Source organism: Sus scrofa, chromosome 4 (assembly GCF_000003025.6).
Source record: "Sus scrofa isolate TJ Tabasco breed Duroc chromosome 4, Sscrofa11.1, whole genome shotgun sequence".
NCBI classification, from domain to species: domain Eukaryota; kingdom Metazoa; phylum Chordata; class Mammalia; order Artiodactyla; family Suidae; genus Sus; species Sus scrofa.
This window is the reverse complement of record NC_010446.5, coordinates 11,415,893-11,428,755: the sequence shown is the minus strand read 5'-3', so window position 1 is coordinate 11,428,755 and position 12,863 is coordinate 11,415,893. Positions and strand designations below refer to the sequence as shown.

General features: G+C 40.3%; 1 long non-coding RNA gene across 1 annotated transcript in view; it reads left to right on the top strand.

The window, feature by feature from the left end:
• The window catches only part of LOC110260221, a 119,441-nt gene extending 116,194 nt beyond the window's left edge, over positions 1-3,247 (top strand). The window contains exon 3 of the long non-coding RNA XR_002343083.1: positions 2,916-3,247. This is a non-coding gene — a long non-coding RNA (uncharacterized LOC110260221). The remainder of the gene's footprint in view (positions 1-2,915) is intronic.

Genomic DNA, 12,863 nt, shown 5'->3' with positions numbered 1-12,863 from the left:
TTAGTTCCAGGAGGAATGGGAGGGTAGGGCCTCTGCATTCTTTGCAGTCTAGTTCGAGGAAAATGGCAGCTTGCTGACTGCTATTAAAATGATTTCTTTGAATTTGACTCTGATTTCTGTCAGTCCTATTAGATCGTACCTTCCAAGAAGAGCCATTTATTTTTGAAAACAAGTTGTACTCTGTGTACTATTACTTAACTCACCATTACCACCTGCTTGGCTGTTGTGCCTGATGTGAATCAGGAGGAAAAGGGTTTTTTCTGTTGGTATCTCCTGAAGAAAAGGCAGGATCCAAAACAAGTCAGGAAGGTGAAGAGTATCTGTGGACAGGCGATTGAGTGATTTATGTCCCAGGGCTCATGTTGACAAGTCACTAGGAGAATGAGAGTTGGCCTGGAGCCAAGAGTGAGTCACCCTCTCAGACTCTGAACTCTGTGCTCCCTGGACCGGCACGTCATCATCCTAGGGACACACGCTGAAGAGATGACAACTTGGTTTGGCTGTTCGAGGAATCCTCTAGATTCCAAAGAAAAAGCAGCATGCTTCATAGCATAACGGTTACAACTGTTGGGACTGGGCAGATGTGTCAGATTTGGCGTATCCATCCCTAGGTATTTATGTGTTGATCAGAAATGTACATCTATAATCTGTGTGTATGTGCGTATATGCCTTAGAGAGAATGAGTTTGTCCTGGGTGTACCAGGTCTGTGCATCTGCACAGTGACTGATGCAGAATGAAGAGTGTAGACAGAGAATACATGCATGAGGATATAAACCCACAAGGCAGGGTGCCCTCCAAATTATCTTAAAGCAGACTCTGGTTGAAGTACTATTCTCTTTAGCTGCCAAAAAAAGGATTTATTTCTTGGAAACTAGCAAGGCAATAAAAGCTGACCCTCAATTTCCTATAATAACAACAAGCTTCAAGTTTGGCATCCCTGTCACCAGGGACAAATTGTGCCAAGCAACCAAAGGAGTCAGAACCAGCACCCGCAGAGGCTGCTTTCCATTCAGCAAAGATGTTCTTCTACAGTGACTGAGGTCTTAGCTCCAGGCTCCGTCCTGCCCACCCACTGAGCTGCTTGTTGTTCTCCTACCAATCCCTTCCATTCTCCCTCCCTCTTGCTGCTGGGGCTCTGGAGAGGGTGACTCCAAGGGAAATCAACTCTCCCGACAGCTAATCTTCATGTTGATGGACGGTATGCCTTCAGCTGAAAATGAGCCGTGCCTTTTTGGTACAGAGTAGGGCTATCTGATCTTGCCACCGTCGATAAGGATGGTGATAATGGAGAATGGGTGGGAGACATCTCAGTGGGTATAGATTTCTCCTTTCTTGGGGATGTCTTACACTTTTTCCAGCAGAAAAGTGTCTTATGATCAGTTAGAAGCTGCTTCCCTCCCTATCCCACCTAAAGTTTATCAATGCTTTCCAGTTTCCCTCAGGTGTTACACATATTACATTAATAGAATTCTGTGAACAATCACTTACTGATCACCTGACTTGTGCTTGATACCTGACGGAAGTTATCTTTAATTCTCCACACCTCTCTAAGTTGCCTGGCTGCCCTCCCTCTACATGATCTCATCTTCCCATTAGCACTTAAAGGAGGGGGATTTCAGAGCAAGGAACAAAGGCACTCCAGATCACGCAAGGTGATAAGGGTTTATTTTGAGGATGCATGAGGATAGAAGGGAGCAAAGCTTGCCATGCCCGAATGTCTCTGGCATATGAAAACAATCAAGCCCTGAAAGACTCAGGAAGACACTTTGACCTCCTCCCTAATTACCTAAAAGAATAAAGAGGGAGTTCCCATTATGGAGGAGTGGAAACAAATCTGACTAGTATCCATGAGGATGAGGGTTCGATCCCTGGCCTCGCTCAGCAGGTTGGTGATCCAGTAATGCTGTGAGCTATGGTGTAGATCGCAGACAAGGTTCAGATCCTCTGTTGCTCTCCCTGTGTCGTAGGCTGGCAGCCATAGCTCCAATTCGATCCCTAACCTGGGAACTTCCATATGCCGTGGAAAAAAAAAAGAATTTACATAAAGAGGCTGTTCCTGGAATAGAACTAGCCTTAGAGATATCTGCAAAGAATATGGGCTAGGTGTGGTGGGAGAAACTTAGCAGAGCCTAGAGATCCCATTTCCACGCTGTGTCTTACTGTCTCTTCAGGGCCCAGCAAAATCTGTTTACCGGACATTTGCTTTTCCATCTCCATGTGAATTGCCTTCCTCCACTGTGATGCCCCAAACACTACCCTCCACATCCCTTGTCTTTAGCTGAAGATGGGATTTAAGGTCAGGGTTTTGGACATTTTGGCAAGTTATTCTGTTTTCCTGGGTTTCTCCCACGTACACACATTCTGAATTTTCTGTGTGATTTTCTATTAATAATCTATCTCATGTCAATTTCATTCTTAGACCAGCTAGAAGAAACTAGAAGAGTAGAGGAAATGTCTCTTCCCCTCCCCCCAACAAGGACGTAAACCAAAAGAGTCCTAATAGTTGAAGACTTAGGTATCAGTGTGTGCCGGGGGCGGGGATGGGAAAATGGCACCATCATTGATCTGGTTGCCCTCAAGTCAACTCCTTTTCTCTGCTGTTCTTGCCTCTCATTTTTTCCTCATAACCTGTTCCAGCCTCACACTCAATTATCTCCAAGAAAGAAGATCAAATAAAGCTTTGTCACCACCAAGGAAAGGGTATCCTTATTTGATAGAGTTTCCCTCTAGTTTTCCACATGGGACATTTGCCAGTCTAGACTCTTGACTTAAACCCTATTCTCCGGTTTAGTCTGTGGTGGTCAGGGTTATTAGTGTCTATAGAGCATGTTATTTGTTTCTTATAGAACCAATCATGGTGTCATAGTTGAAGAACCTCTTTTAGTTGATTTGTTAATTTGTTTGTTTTCTACAGAGATTCCTGAAAGTTTATCACAAGGCCTTCCAGAAAGTCCATCACAAGGCCTTCCAGAAAGTCCATCATCTGCAAATGAAGAAATGTAGGCTCATGAATTTAAATGATTTACCCAAGGTCACAAAGCTTGTCAGTTGCATTACTCAAATTCAAAACTAGGTTCATTGTTTCCTAGTTCTTTTTTCCATCCTGCTTTATCCTCTCTATGACTTTGCAATGATTGTTTATTGAAACATTTGTATTCCTTTGTCTCTGATTCTTGATTCAGTTAAGATTGCTAGCAGTCCTTCCCAATCAGAAGCTTACATGACCCAGAAGTCCTGACAAAGAGAAAATGGTAGAAGTACAGCAAAATAATAATGGGTTGGAGGGTGTCTTAGGAAAAGAAATTTATGGGCTATTTGGAAAAAATATCTCCTGGAGTCTAAAAGTGATGTATCTGCTACAGTAAAAGGAAAGAGAGACATCTAGGAACACATCCAAAAGACAGTAGAAAAGGTTAGTTCTTGTAAATGTGAAAGCTAGTAATGATACAGGCTCACAGTTGAGGGGACAAAAACTGCAATATAAGTCCTCTTGTCCTACAAGATCAGTATCCTAGTTGGATGGATAATCAAAAAGTAAGTATGAGGAAATCATAAGACATGATGCATGAATATCTTAAACATTTCACTTTAGCAGAAGCTTAATAAAATATATTTATTGGTTAGTAATTTTATTTAGACCCAGGTATTTCTCATGCAAGTTAGATCTATTAAGAGGAATCTTACGTTGCTTTTCTTATAGGAGTAGGTATACAATTTATTATTTTGGCTCATTTAAAATGAAGGTCCAGTTTGAAGACTCGTAACGAGTTGGATAACAGACCTTTTCTAGATGTTTCATCATGGTTTTGGGGGGCTTTTAAAATTCTTTTACCAGAATTTGCATTGTGGCTCTGCAGGTTAAAGACCCAGCATTTTCTCTCTGAGAATGTGGGTTTGATTCCTGGCCTCATTCAGTGGGTTAAGGATCTAGCATTGCTGTAAGCTGCAGCATAGGTCACAGACATAGCTCGGATCTGGTATTGGCTTGGCTGTGGTGTAGGCTGCAGCTGCAGATCCCATTTGACCCCTAGCTTGGGAACTTCTATACGCTCCAGGTGCAGCTGTAAAAAAAAGAATTATTTTACCCATACTTAAATTGCATAACTCAGTGTCTTTTAAAAAGAAATTTGTACTTAGTCTCTCTAAAAGATTCGCTTAGTTCTGTTAGCATCAAGCATAAATCATTCTGTATTCATATTTTATCCTTTTATATAATATTTCATTGAAATGAGTAACTGTAATTAATTGGGAACAGGTACAACTGACTCTTGGTATGTAGATAGCAATGGAGAGGAGCAACAGTGCAAATGAGCAGCAGAGAGAAGCTTATAGCTATGAGTGTTGAGATGCCAATGACGCCAGTCACTAGTTTACAGAGGAGGTAGAACACATCGTCAGTGTGTCAAATCAGTTGGTAGTGGATGGGTAAAGGACTTTCTAAGACAGTTGACTTTTATGTTTTCCATGGAATGAGCATAGGAAAGCATATGGCATTAACTCTCAAATCAGATCCTCAGGAAATAGTGGCTACATAAAAACTCCAGTATATTCTGAGTATTGGAGTATGGCACTTATGAGCCTTAAAACTGGAAGAGGCTTAAAAATCCCAATGGTTTGCATCATCGCTTACCACCAATGAACAGCTTTATTTACTTCACAATACAGAATTCTTCCATTAAAAAAAAAAAAACCTCTGATGACCAACCTCCATTTACGAAAAGCTAATGCATTGCTTTTCTTTTTTACAGTATTCAAAACATACATGATGACATTAATGTTTTTTAAAGCAGTAAAAAATGATCGCATTTTCCATGTCCTATGAAATATTGAAACAAAACTCACGACCCCACCCCTAACTCCATAGAACACTTGAAGTCAAAAGCTGTGGGTCGAGCACCGTTAACCTAGCCCAGTGCCCTCATCTCAGAGTAGTTAAAATGGTAAGACATTTGATTTTGTCCTTAATCCAAAAATGAAATATTCCAAAATTCACTTCTTTAATCAAAAATCAAACACAAAAATCAATGCCCTTAGATATTGATAAGAAGGAAGAATCCTCACGTGTAGAGAATTAGCCAGGTTATCAGAAACCCAATTGTACAGCATTGGCTGATTTCTGCCTGCACAAATTCAGTTTTTTAAATTTTTTAAAAATTTTACTACAGTTGATTTACAAAGTTGTGTCCATTTCTGCTGTGTGGCATACTGACCCATTCATACTTGTATATAGATCATTTTTCTCATACTATCTTCCATCCTGTTCTATCCCAAGAAATTGGCTATAATTCCCTGTGCTGTACCATAGGACCTCATTGCTTATCTATTATAAATGTAATAGTTTGCATTTGCTAACCCCATATTCCCTGTCCTCACCATGTTAAATTCTTGACTTATCCCACTTCCAGGGATAAGTTCAGTTCCTGTTATCAAGAAATTAACATGGTGGCCACTTGGGAGTGATTCCCAACTCATTTTAATTTTTTCTTTTTTTGTCTTTTTAGGGCCGCACCTGAGGCATATGGAGGTTCCCAGGCTAGGGGTCGAATTGGAGCTGTGGTTGCTGGCCTACACCACAGCCACAGCAAGGCAGGATCTGAGCCGTGTCTGCAACCTACACCACAGCTCATGGTAACGCTGGATCCTTAACCCACTGAGAGGGGCCAGGGATGGAACCCACATCCTAATGGATGCTAGTCGGATTCATTCACCTCTGAGCCACAACAGGAACTTCTGATTCCCAACTCATAGTTTTACTATTGAGCAAGGTACTTAACACATGTCAATGAAGTAAATATGATAGGTTCAAGCACCATTTAGTAGTTAAAACTGCTCTTTGTCTATGTCACAGAGGTATTTCACGGGTCATACGTGAAGCCAAGAAGCTTTCAAAGGTCCAATGAAAAGCCTCCACTTGGAAACAGATGTAGTATTGATCATATCAGCTTTCCACACTTAGAACTAAACATGAAAACATGATTCTAATTTATTCATTAATGGTATAGCATCTAGTCAGGTACATGTGCATGATGTGGAGTCCTAATTTCTAATCAATGCGTATCTTGAGTTTCCAGGATTTAACTACAATTTCTAAGTTTTAATAATAAAGACCGAAGGCTTGTTGGATTTCAAATGTCCTTAAAACATTTTTGATGAGTTAAGTGTAAACGAATAAAAAACATATGCATTAAGTTTCCCTTGGAATACATGTGGGTTTAAAAATTAAGGGAAAAAGGACTTGGCAAACTTTGGCTTTGAGACCTGCCAAACCCAAGGCATTTTAAAAAAATAGCTCAAAACATTTGGAGAATCCCAAGTCTGGTAAAGTTTGTTCCTCCTTTTAAGAACAAATGAGACTGAAAATAACTTTTTAAATGTTTAAGCCTGGGCATTCTTGCTAAAATAATGAATGTGTATAAATATCTTGCTATTTTTGCATGCATATTCTCTCTCTTTCATACACACACCACCCACACACAAATACATACACAGGTACACATACAAATATATCATGGCTTGCCTATGTTCAAACTTGATAATACAAACAAAAAATACACAAATACTCAAAGCATGATATTTGATATGGTGGGGCTATTTCACACTGACAAATCTTATTAAGTTAATATTTCTATAAAACCCCTCAATAATTTCCCATTACTGACCCCAAGCACATGAACCTTTAGTTTTCTTTTTTTTTTTTTTCTTTTTTTCTTTTTTCTTCTTTTTGCCATTTCTTGGGCTGCACCTGCAGCATCTGGAGGTTCCCAGGCTAGGGGTCGAATCGGAGCTGTAGCCACCAGCCTATGCCAGAGCCACAGCAACGCGGGATCCTAGCCGCGTCTGCGACATATGCCACAGCTCATGGCAACGCCGGATCGTTAACCCACTGAGCAAGGCCAGGGATCGAACCCGCAACCTCATGGTTCCTAGTCGGATTCGTTAACCACTGAGCTACAACAGGAACTCCTGAACCTTTAGTTTTCTATGCTTTCCTTTCCCCAGACAAATCTACTTTTCAAACCTTTTAGCCTTTCCAACCTTTCCCAATTCCTCTCTATATATACTCACTCTCCATCACTGCAGGATTCATTCCCATCACATTACTTGCAAACACATATCATCTCCACCTTTCCTTATTGGTCCTCTCTGTCTAGAATGCCACTCTATCTCCACCTGCAAAAGACTCGTTCACTCAAAGTATACACTCGAATAATACTTCCTCATGACCTAGTTCATTGGGTAGCTTTGGCAAATCTCACCAGATTAGACACCTTTAAAAAAAGTCTCCTATGTCTCTATCTTACTCACAATCACAGTTCAGATCTCTTGGCGTTAATAGAGGTGATGGGATAAGGGATAAATATTTCCAGCAATTTCTCCACTCTTACTAGTTCTAATTGCTTAGAGAAATGGACCTGAGGGGCCAAGTACAAATCAAATATAGTGTTATTTGATTTCATCACTGCTAAATCTGGACTGGCGAAAATGGTGTGGCTTGTTCTACTTCTAAACCTGATTTTTTAAGAATTCGATAATATGTGGCAAAACATATTATGAGAAGAAACTTGGAAATAGTCAAGATACTCATAATGGTAGGCACTATGGGGGCAGATGCAGAGGATCAAATCAGACCTTTCCTGTCCAATTTTGATGCAATAACCTCTCCCCCGATTAATGGATTACAGCGGATAAGAGGGTACACACAGTGCCTGACTGCATTTTCTCCAGCATGTGTAAGGGAGGAGAGCACTCTTCCTGGACAAAGAAAGACTGTATCTAAGGAGCCTTTCCTCAACCAGGGCAGGGCTACCATCCTGAGGATGCTGCTTGCCTTCTAGCTCTTTCTCTTCTTCTCTTATAGATGCTCTGACCCAGACATAAGGTCAAGGACTCTTAACAGTCCTTGAATATATCACATTTTCACCTCTAATATATTTATGTTGAACAAATCTTTCCTTTGAAAATGTTGTCTCTGTTTTGGAAAGCTCTTTTTGTCCACCTGGTACAACCATCATACCTGGAAAACTCAGCTTAGATATTCTTTTTGTTAAACATTCACTGAGCTGCCTGGCAGTTGATCCACTTTTTAATCAAGTGATTGGCTCCCTTGGTATCTTGATTATATCTTTGATAATACATGATGCACTGACTTGTAATTTCTACCTACAGTTCTCCCCCAGAAGAATGTGTACTCCTTAAGGACAAAGATTATACCTAATTTTATTCATTCCTATCACCTGGGTTTGCTGTATATAATCAACCACTGATTTGCTCTATATAATCAATAATCAATACTTTTTATTAATTTTTTTTCTCTTTATGGCCACATCTGTGGCATGCGGAAGTTCTAGGCAAGGGGATGAACTAGAGCTGCAGCCTCAGTCTACACCACAGCAACACCAGATCTGAGCCGCATCTACAAACCAGGTGGCAGCTTGCCACAACACCAGATCCCTGACCCACTGAGTGAGTCCAGGGATTGAACCCTCATCCTCACAGAGACATTGGGTCCTTAACCCAGTGAGCCACAGTGGGAACTCCATAATTTTTATTTAAATATGAGTAGGTCTACTTGATAGACTGGCTTCTCTGATCATTTACACTGGGTATTAAATAGGGCTGACCTAACAGGGGAATCACTTTATGCAGATTGGCAAGTGGCAGTAAGGGGCCTGGACAAGGTATAGAGTTTGGCAGACACAACATATAGTACCTTCCTTCAGGAAACTTATAGTCTAAAGGGTCTGTTCATTTTAACATGCAGAACCCATGGTAGATAATCAAAAAACAACAGTGCTTATCCTGCACCTGAGTAAAATTTATTTGGGTAACAAAAGCCTTTTCCGTCATTAATCAATGGGTTTCATCTCTTGGATACTGAAAAATGTAAATATCAAAGTGACAGCTACCACCTTTCCTGTCCATAACAGGCCTGCCATGCTGCAGCTCAGCTTCCTGCTGTGGGAGCCACATGGTTCATTTGTTCTCTCTTTAGTATGTGGCTTTTTGTGCATCCAGGGTTCTGATCCTGCGGGACTGGTGAGAGCCCAGGAGAGAGAGAGAGAGAGCACAAGAGCTCCTACATGATTGATGTTGGCCTGAACTGGTTCACATTTTCTGGATTTTTCTGGTATTTATCACTGACTCTTTTAAGGGGGAGGGGGCGTGCATTATTTGGAGATTCCTTCCCCCTTTATCGCTTTAGTCTCCCACTTGCAGTTTTCTTGATAACAAGGATACACTCAGCCTAGCTGGTCGCGTATTTCCCCTTTGGACTCCGTTTTTGGTACATCACCTCCACATTGTCCTCTTTGACGGGTGATGAAAATGAGGCCATATTCATAGTGATTGAGAACTCTGGTACTTATGTCAACTTGGGTTCATAGAGGCTCCTCATGTTTGTGACCTTGGACCTATTACTAAATATTGGAGGACTAAGATTCTTCAGCTGTAAAAATGGGAATTATAATAATAATAATCCACCATAGGTCACTTTGTAAAGTTTCCGATAATATATGTCAACACATTGAAAGTTTCAGAAGTAATCTATTATTATATATCATTTTTTTTTCTTTTTTAAAATTACTCTTTGTATATGGAGTACTGTTTTCTATCTGAAAGTAGAAAGTGTTTCGATAAGGGAAAGACTTTCTGCAGTGGTCTAAATGACCAGTCTTGTGGTCTTAGACCATTTTGTTCACTTTTTCAAGACTTGACTATAAAACAAGCTGTAGTTGATACTGCCTCCTCACTCTTTTTGAGCCAGCTGCTCTCAGGATGCTCATTTTACTGAGGAGGGAGAAGTGCAGGAGGCCTCGTCTAATCACAGACATACAGGTGAAGCATCTGCCCACATCATGGCTGCTCACAGCTCTCTGACCAAAGCAGGCCTCTTGGCCTAGCCCGACGTCATTGGAGGGGGCACAAATATTCTACCAGCTCTGGTGGGAAGTGCTACAAAGTCACATGGCAAAAAGCTTGGATGTGTTTTTTCATCACAGGGAGGGGGTTAGAATTAGGAGCCACAATACAGTCTACCACAATGACATTACACTGACTGGCAGTGCTCTGTAGATAATCACTCCTCTCTTGTCTCTGTCAAGTTCAATATCCTGCTCTTTTCAAAGAAACACCTAAGGGCAAATGCATCTTCCCCATTAGGTTAGTGGCTAGCTGAGGACTGACCAGGATGCCCATGAAAGGAAAGAGTGTCCTGATATGAGCTGCCTTGTATGAATATATACCTGTTGTGAAGTGATGGCAGAAGCCAGGAATCTTGTTCAAAGGGATGATTGCATGAAATGTTAAAGTAATACGTACAAAATTAAATCACCGATCAAAGAGGCATATACAAGAAGTAGTCAAGATGGAGAACCAAAAGAGCTGAAAAGAGAGAACCTAGGAGTGATTTCAGTCCTCTAGTAAGTAGCCGGGAATTAATATCCTGGCTATTTCAAATACCCTGAAGCCACTGATCTAGAAAAAGTTGGGTATATTTATATGCATAGTAAGACTTACTATTTACTAATAAATTTTACTAAGCACCTACTCTACTCAGGCTCTGCACTGGGCACTTTCTTTTTCTTTTTATGGCTGCAACCGCGGCCTATGGAAGTTCCCAGGCTAGGGGGTCAAATCAGAGCTGCAGCTGGGGCCTACACCACAGCTTGTGGCAATGCTGGATCCTTAACCCACTGGGGTCAGGGGTCAAACCCACATCCTCAGGGATACTATGTCAGGTTTTTAACCCACTCAGCCACAGCAGGAACTCCCTGCTCTGGGTACTTTGTATACATTTTATATTCTCCAATGAAATTTGTTTCTTCTATCAATCTCAATCTTGTAAAAATAATACATTTCACTATTATTTTTTCTCAGTATTCTGGAGGAAGTTATTTTAAAACATAACTCTGAATGATTAAACTATTTCTATATTCACTTTCTGCTTTTTCCTACCTAATTCATATATAATAAGTTCATTCACATGTGGTCTATTATTATAACAAATCCTGAGCACAATTTCATCATGAAAAAGGGAAGGAAGAAGCAAAATAGAGCGCTAACTCTGGCTCATGCACAATTTCACTGAGTTCTCCCCACCTTTCCATAAAGTAGATGATTCCTGCTCTTCCTCTGCCTCCAGTGACAGGGACGCTCAGGCCAAGAGAAGCTAAGTAATGTTCCAAATATCGGACTTTAAGATTGTATACTTTTCGTCACACCAAAAAATCAACGTCTCTGACAAAATGATATTGTACCAGTTAAATGCATCAAGAGCTCTAGTCATGGGGCTAGATGTTCAAATACAAAGGAAAGCCAACTGTGGTTGGGTGATGCGAACATTCCCTCTCCAGTTTATAAGCAGAAACGCAAGGGCTCTGCATATCAGCTTAAGTTTCAGAAAGGTAGAGGATCCTGTGATTGTAAAGCAGAGACCTTTTTCTTACTGTCACCTCCAGTGTGCATCTTGGTTCTATGCATCACGTCCCAATAGTTGATAGTTGCTATTCAGATAATATTCCTTATAATCCCAGATTTTTCCTGAGCAGTAAACATTCATGAATGAGAAATCATTACCCTCATTTATGCCTATTTCCTTGCTTTTTTAAAAAGCTTTGTGTTGTTTTTGTTTAGTTTTATTGGAGCATAGTTGATGAGAATGTTATATTGGTTTCGGAGTACAGCAAGTGACTCAGTCATATTCATACATATATTTATTGCTTTTTTTTTCCATAAAATAGGTTATTATAAACTATTGAGTAGATTTTCTTATTCTATACAGTAGATTCTTCTTAATCATCTATTTTATACAGTAGTGTCTGTATGTTATTTCCACCCTCCCAATTCTTCCCTCTCCCAGTGGTTTCACCTATGGTAGCCTATGGTTTTGTCTGTTTGTTTGGGGTTTTTTTTTTTTTTTGGTCTTTTTAGGTCCACACCTGCAGCATATGCCAGGCTAGGGGTCAAAGCAGAAACATAGCCTCCGGGCTATGCCACAGCCACAGCAATGCCAGATCCCAGCCACATTCACAACCTGTGCCACAGCCTGCAGCAATGCTGGATCCTTAGCTCACTGAGTGAGATAAGGGATTGAACCCGCCTCCTCATGGATACTAGTCAGGTTCTTAATCCACTGAGCCACAATAGGAACTCCCAAGATTGGTTTTGAATTTTTTTTTTCCTGCCTTTAGGCCAGTTTAAAGACTACTAGAATTCAAGGAATTAAGTGTTACTTTAATTTCAATAGTAAGTTTTAGAATTATCCCTCTGTTTACCTCCAATGAATTATCTGAAGATTAGATTCCTCTTAGGGACAGGGAGGTGTTATTAGTTAATTTATTTATATATTTTCATTTATTGGCAATCTAACTAGTAGTTTAGTAAAGTGAAACACCTGGAATTTCTTTGGTACCAAATAACTTTCTGGGGAACTATGACACCTTCTCAGGAACTCATTTCCAAAGTGCTTAGATATTAAAGAAATTGGGTTTATAATTAGTTCTTTCCAGTCCCAGGAGATTTCTGGAAAATTCTTTTCCTCATTAGTGAATTCATTTTTTTCTCCTTAGAGGTACCTTTTAGTTTGAAGCTCCCAGAGACAGTTTACCATAAAGGAATGGTTTTGTATGGCTTTGGGGCTAGACGTCTGTGTGAAAGTTCCAGTTCTGTTTTCTGGTATTTGGGGATAATAGATCTAAATTTGTCTGAGCCTTAGTTTTCTTAATTTATAAAATGAGGATGAGAATACTCAACTGATAAGTTTGTTCTGGAGATTAAGTTAGATAAGGCATGAAAAACACCTTGCAGTGTAACTAGAGGGGAGATTTTCAAGGGAGGAGAGTTGAGAGGTGACAATAATCAGGGG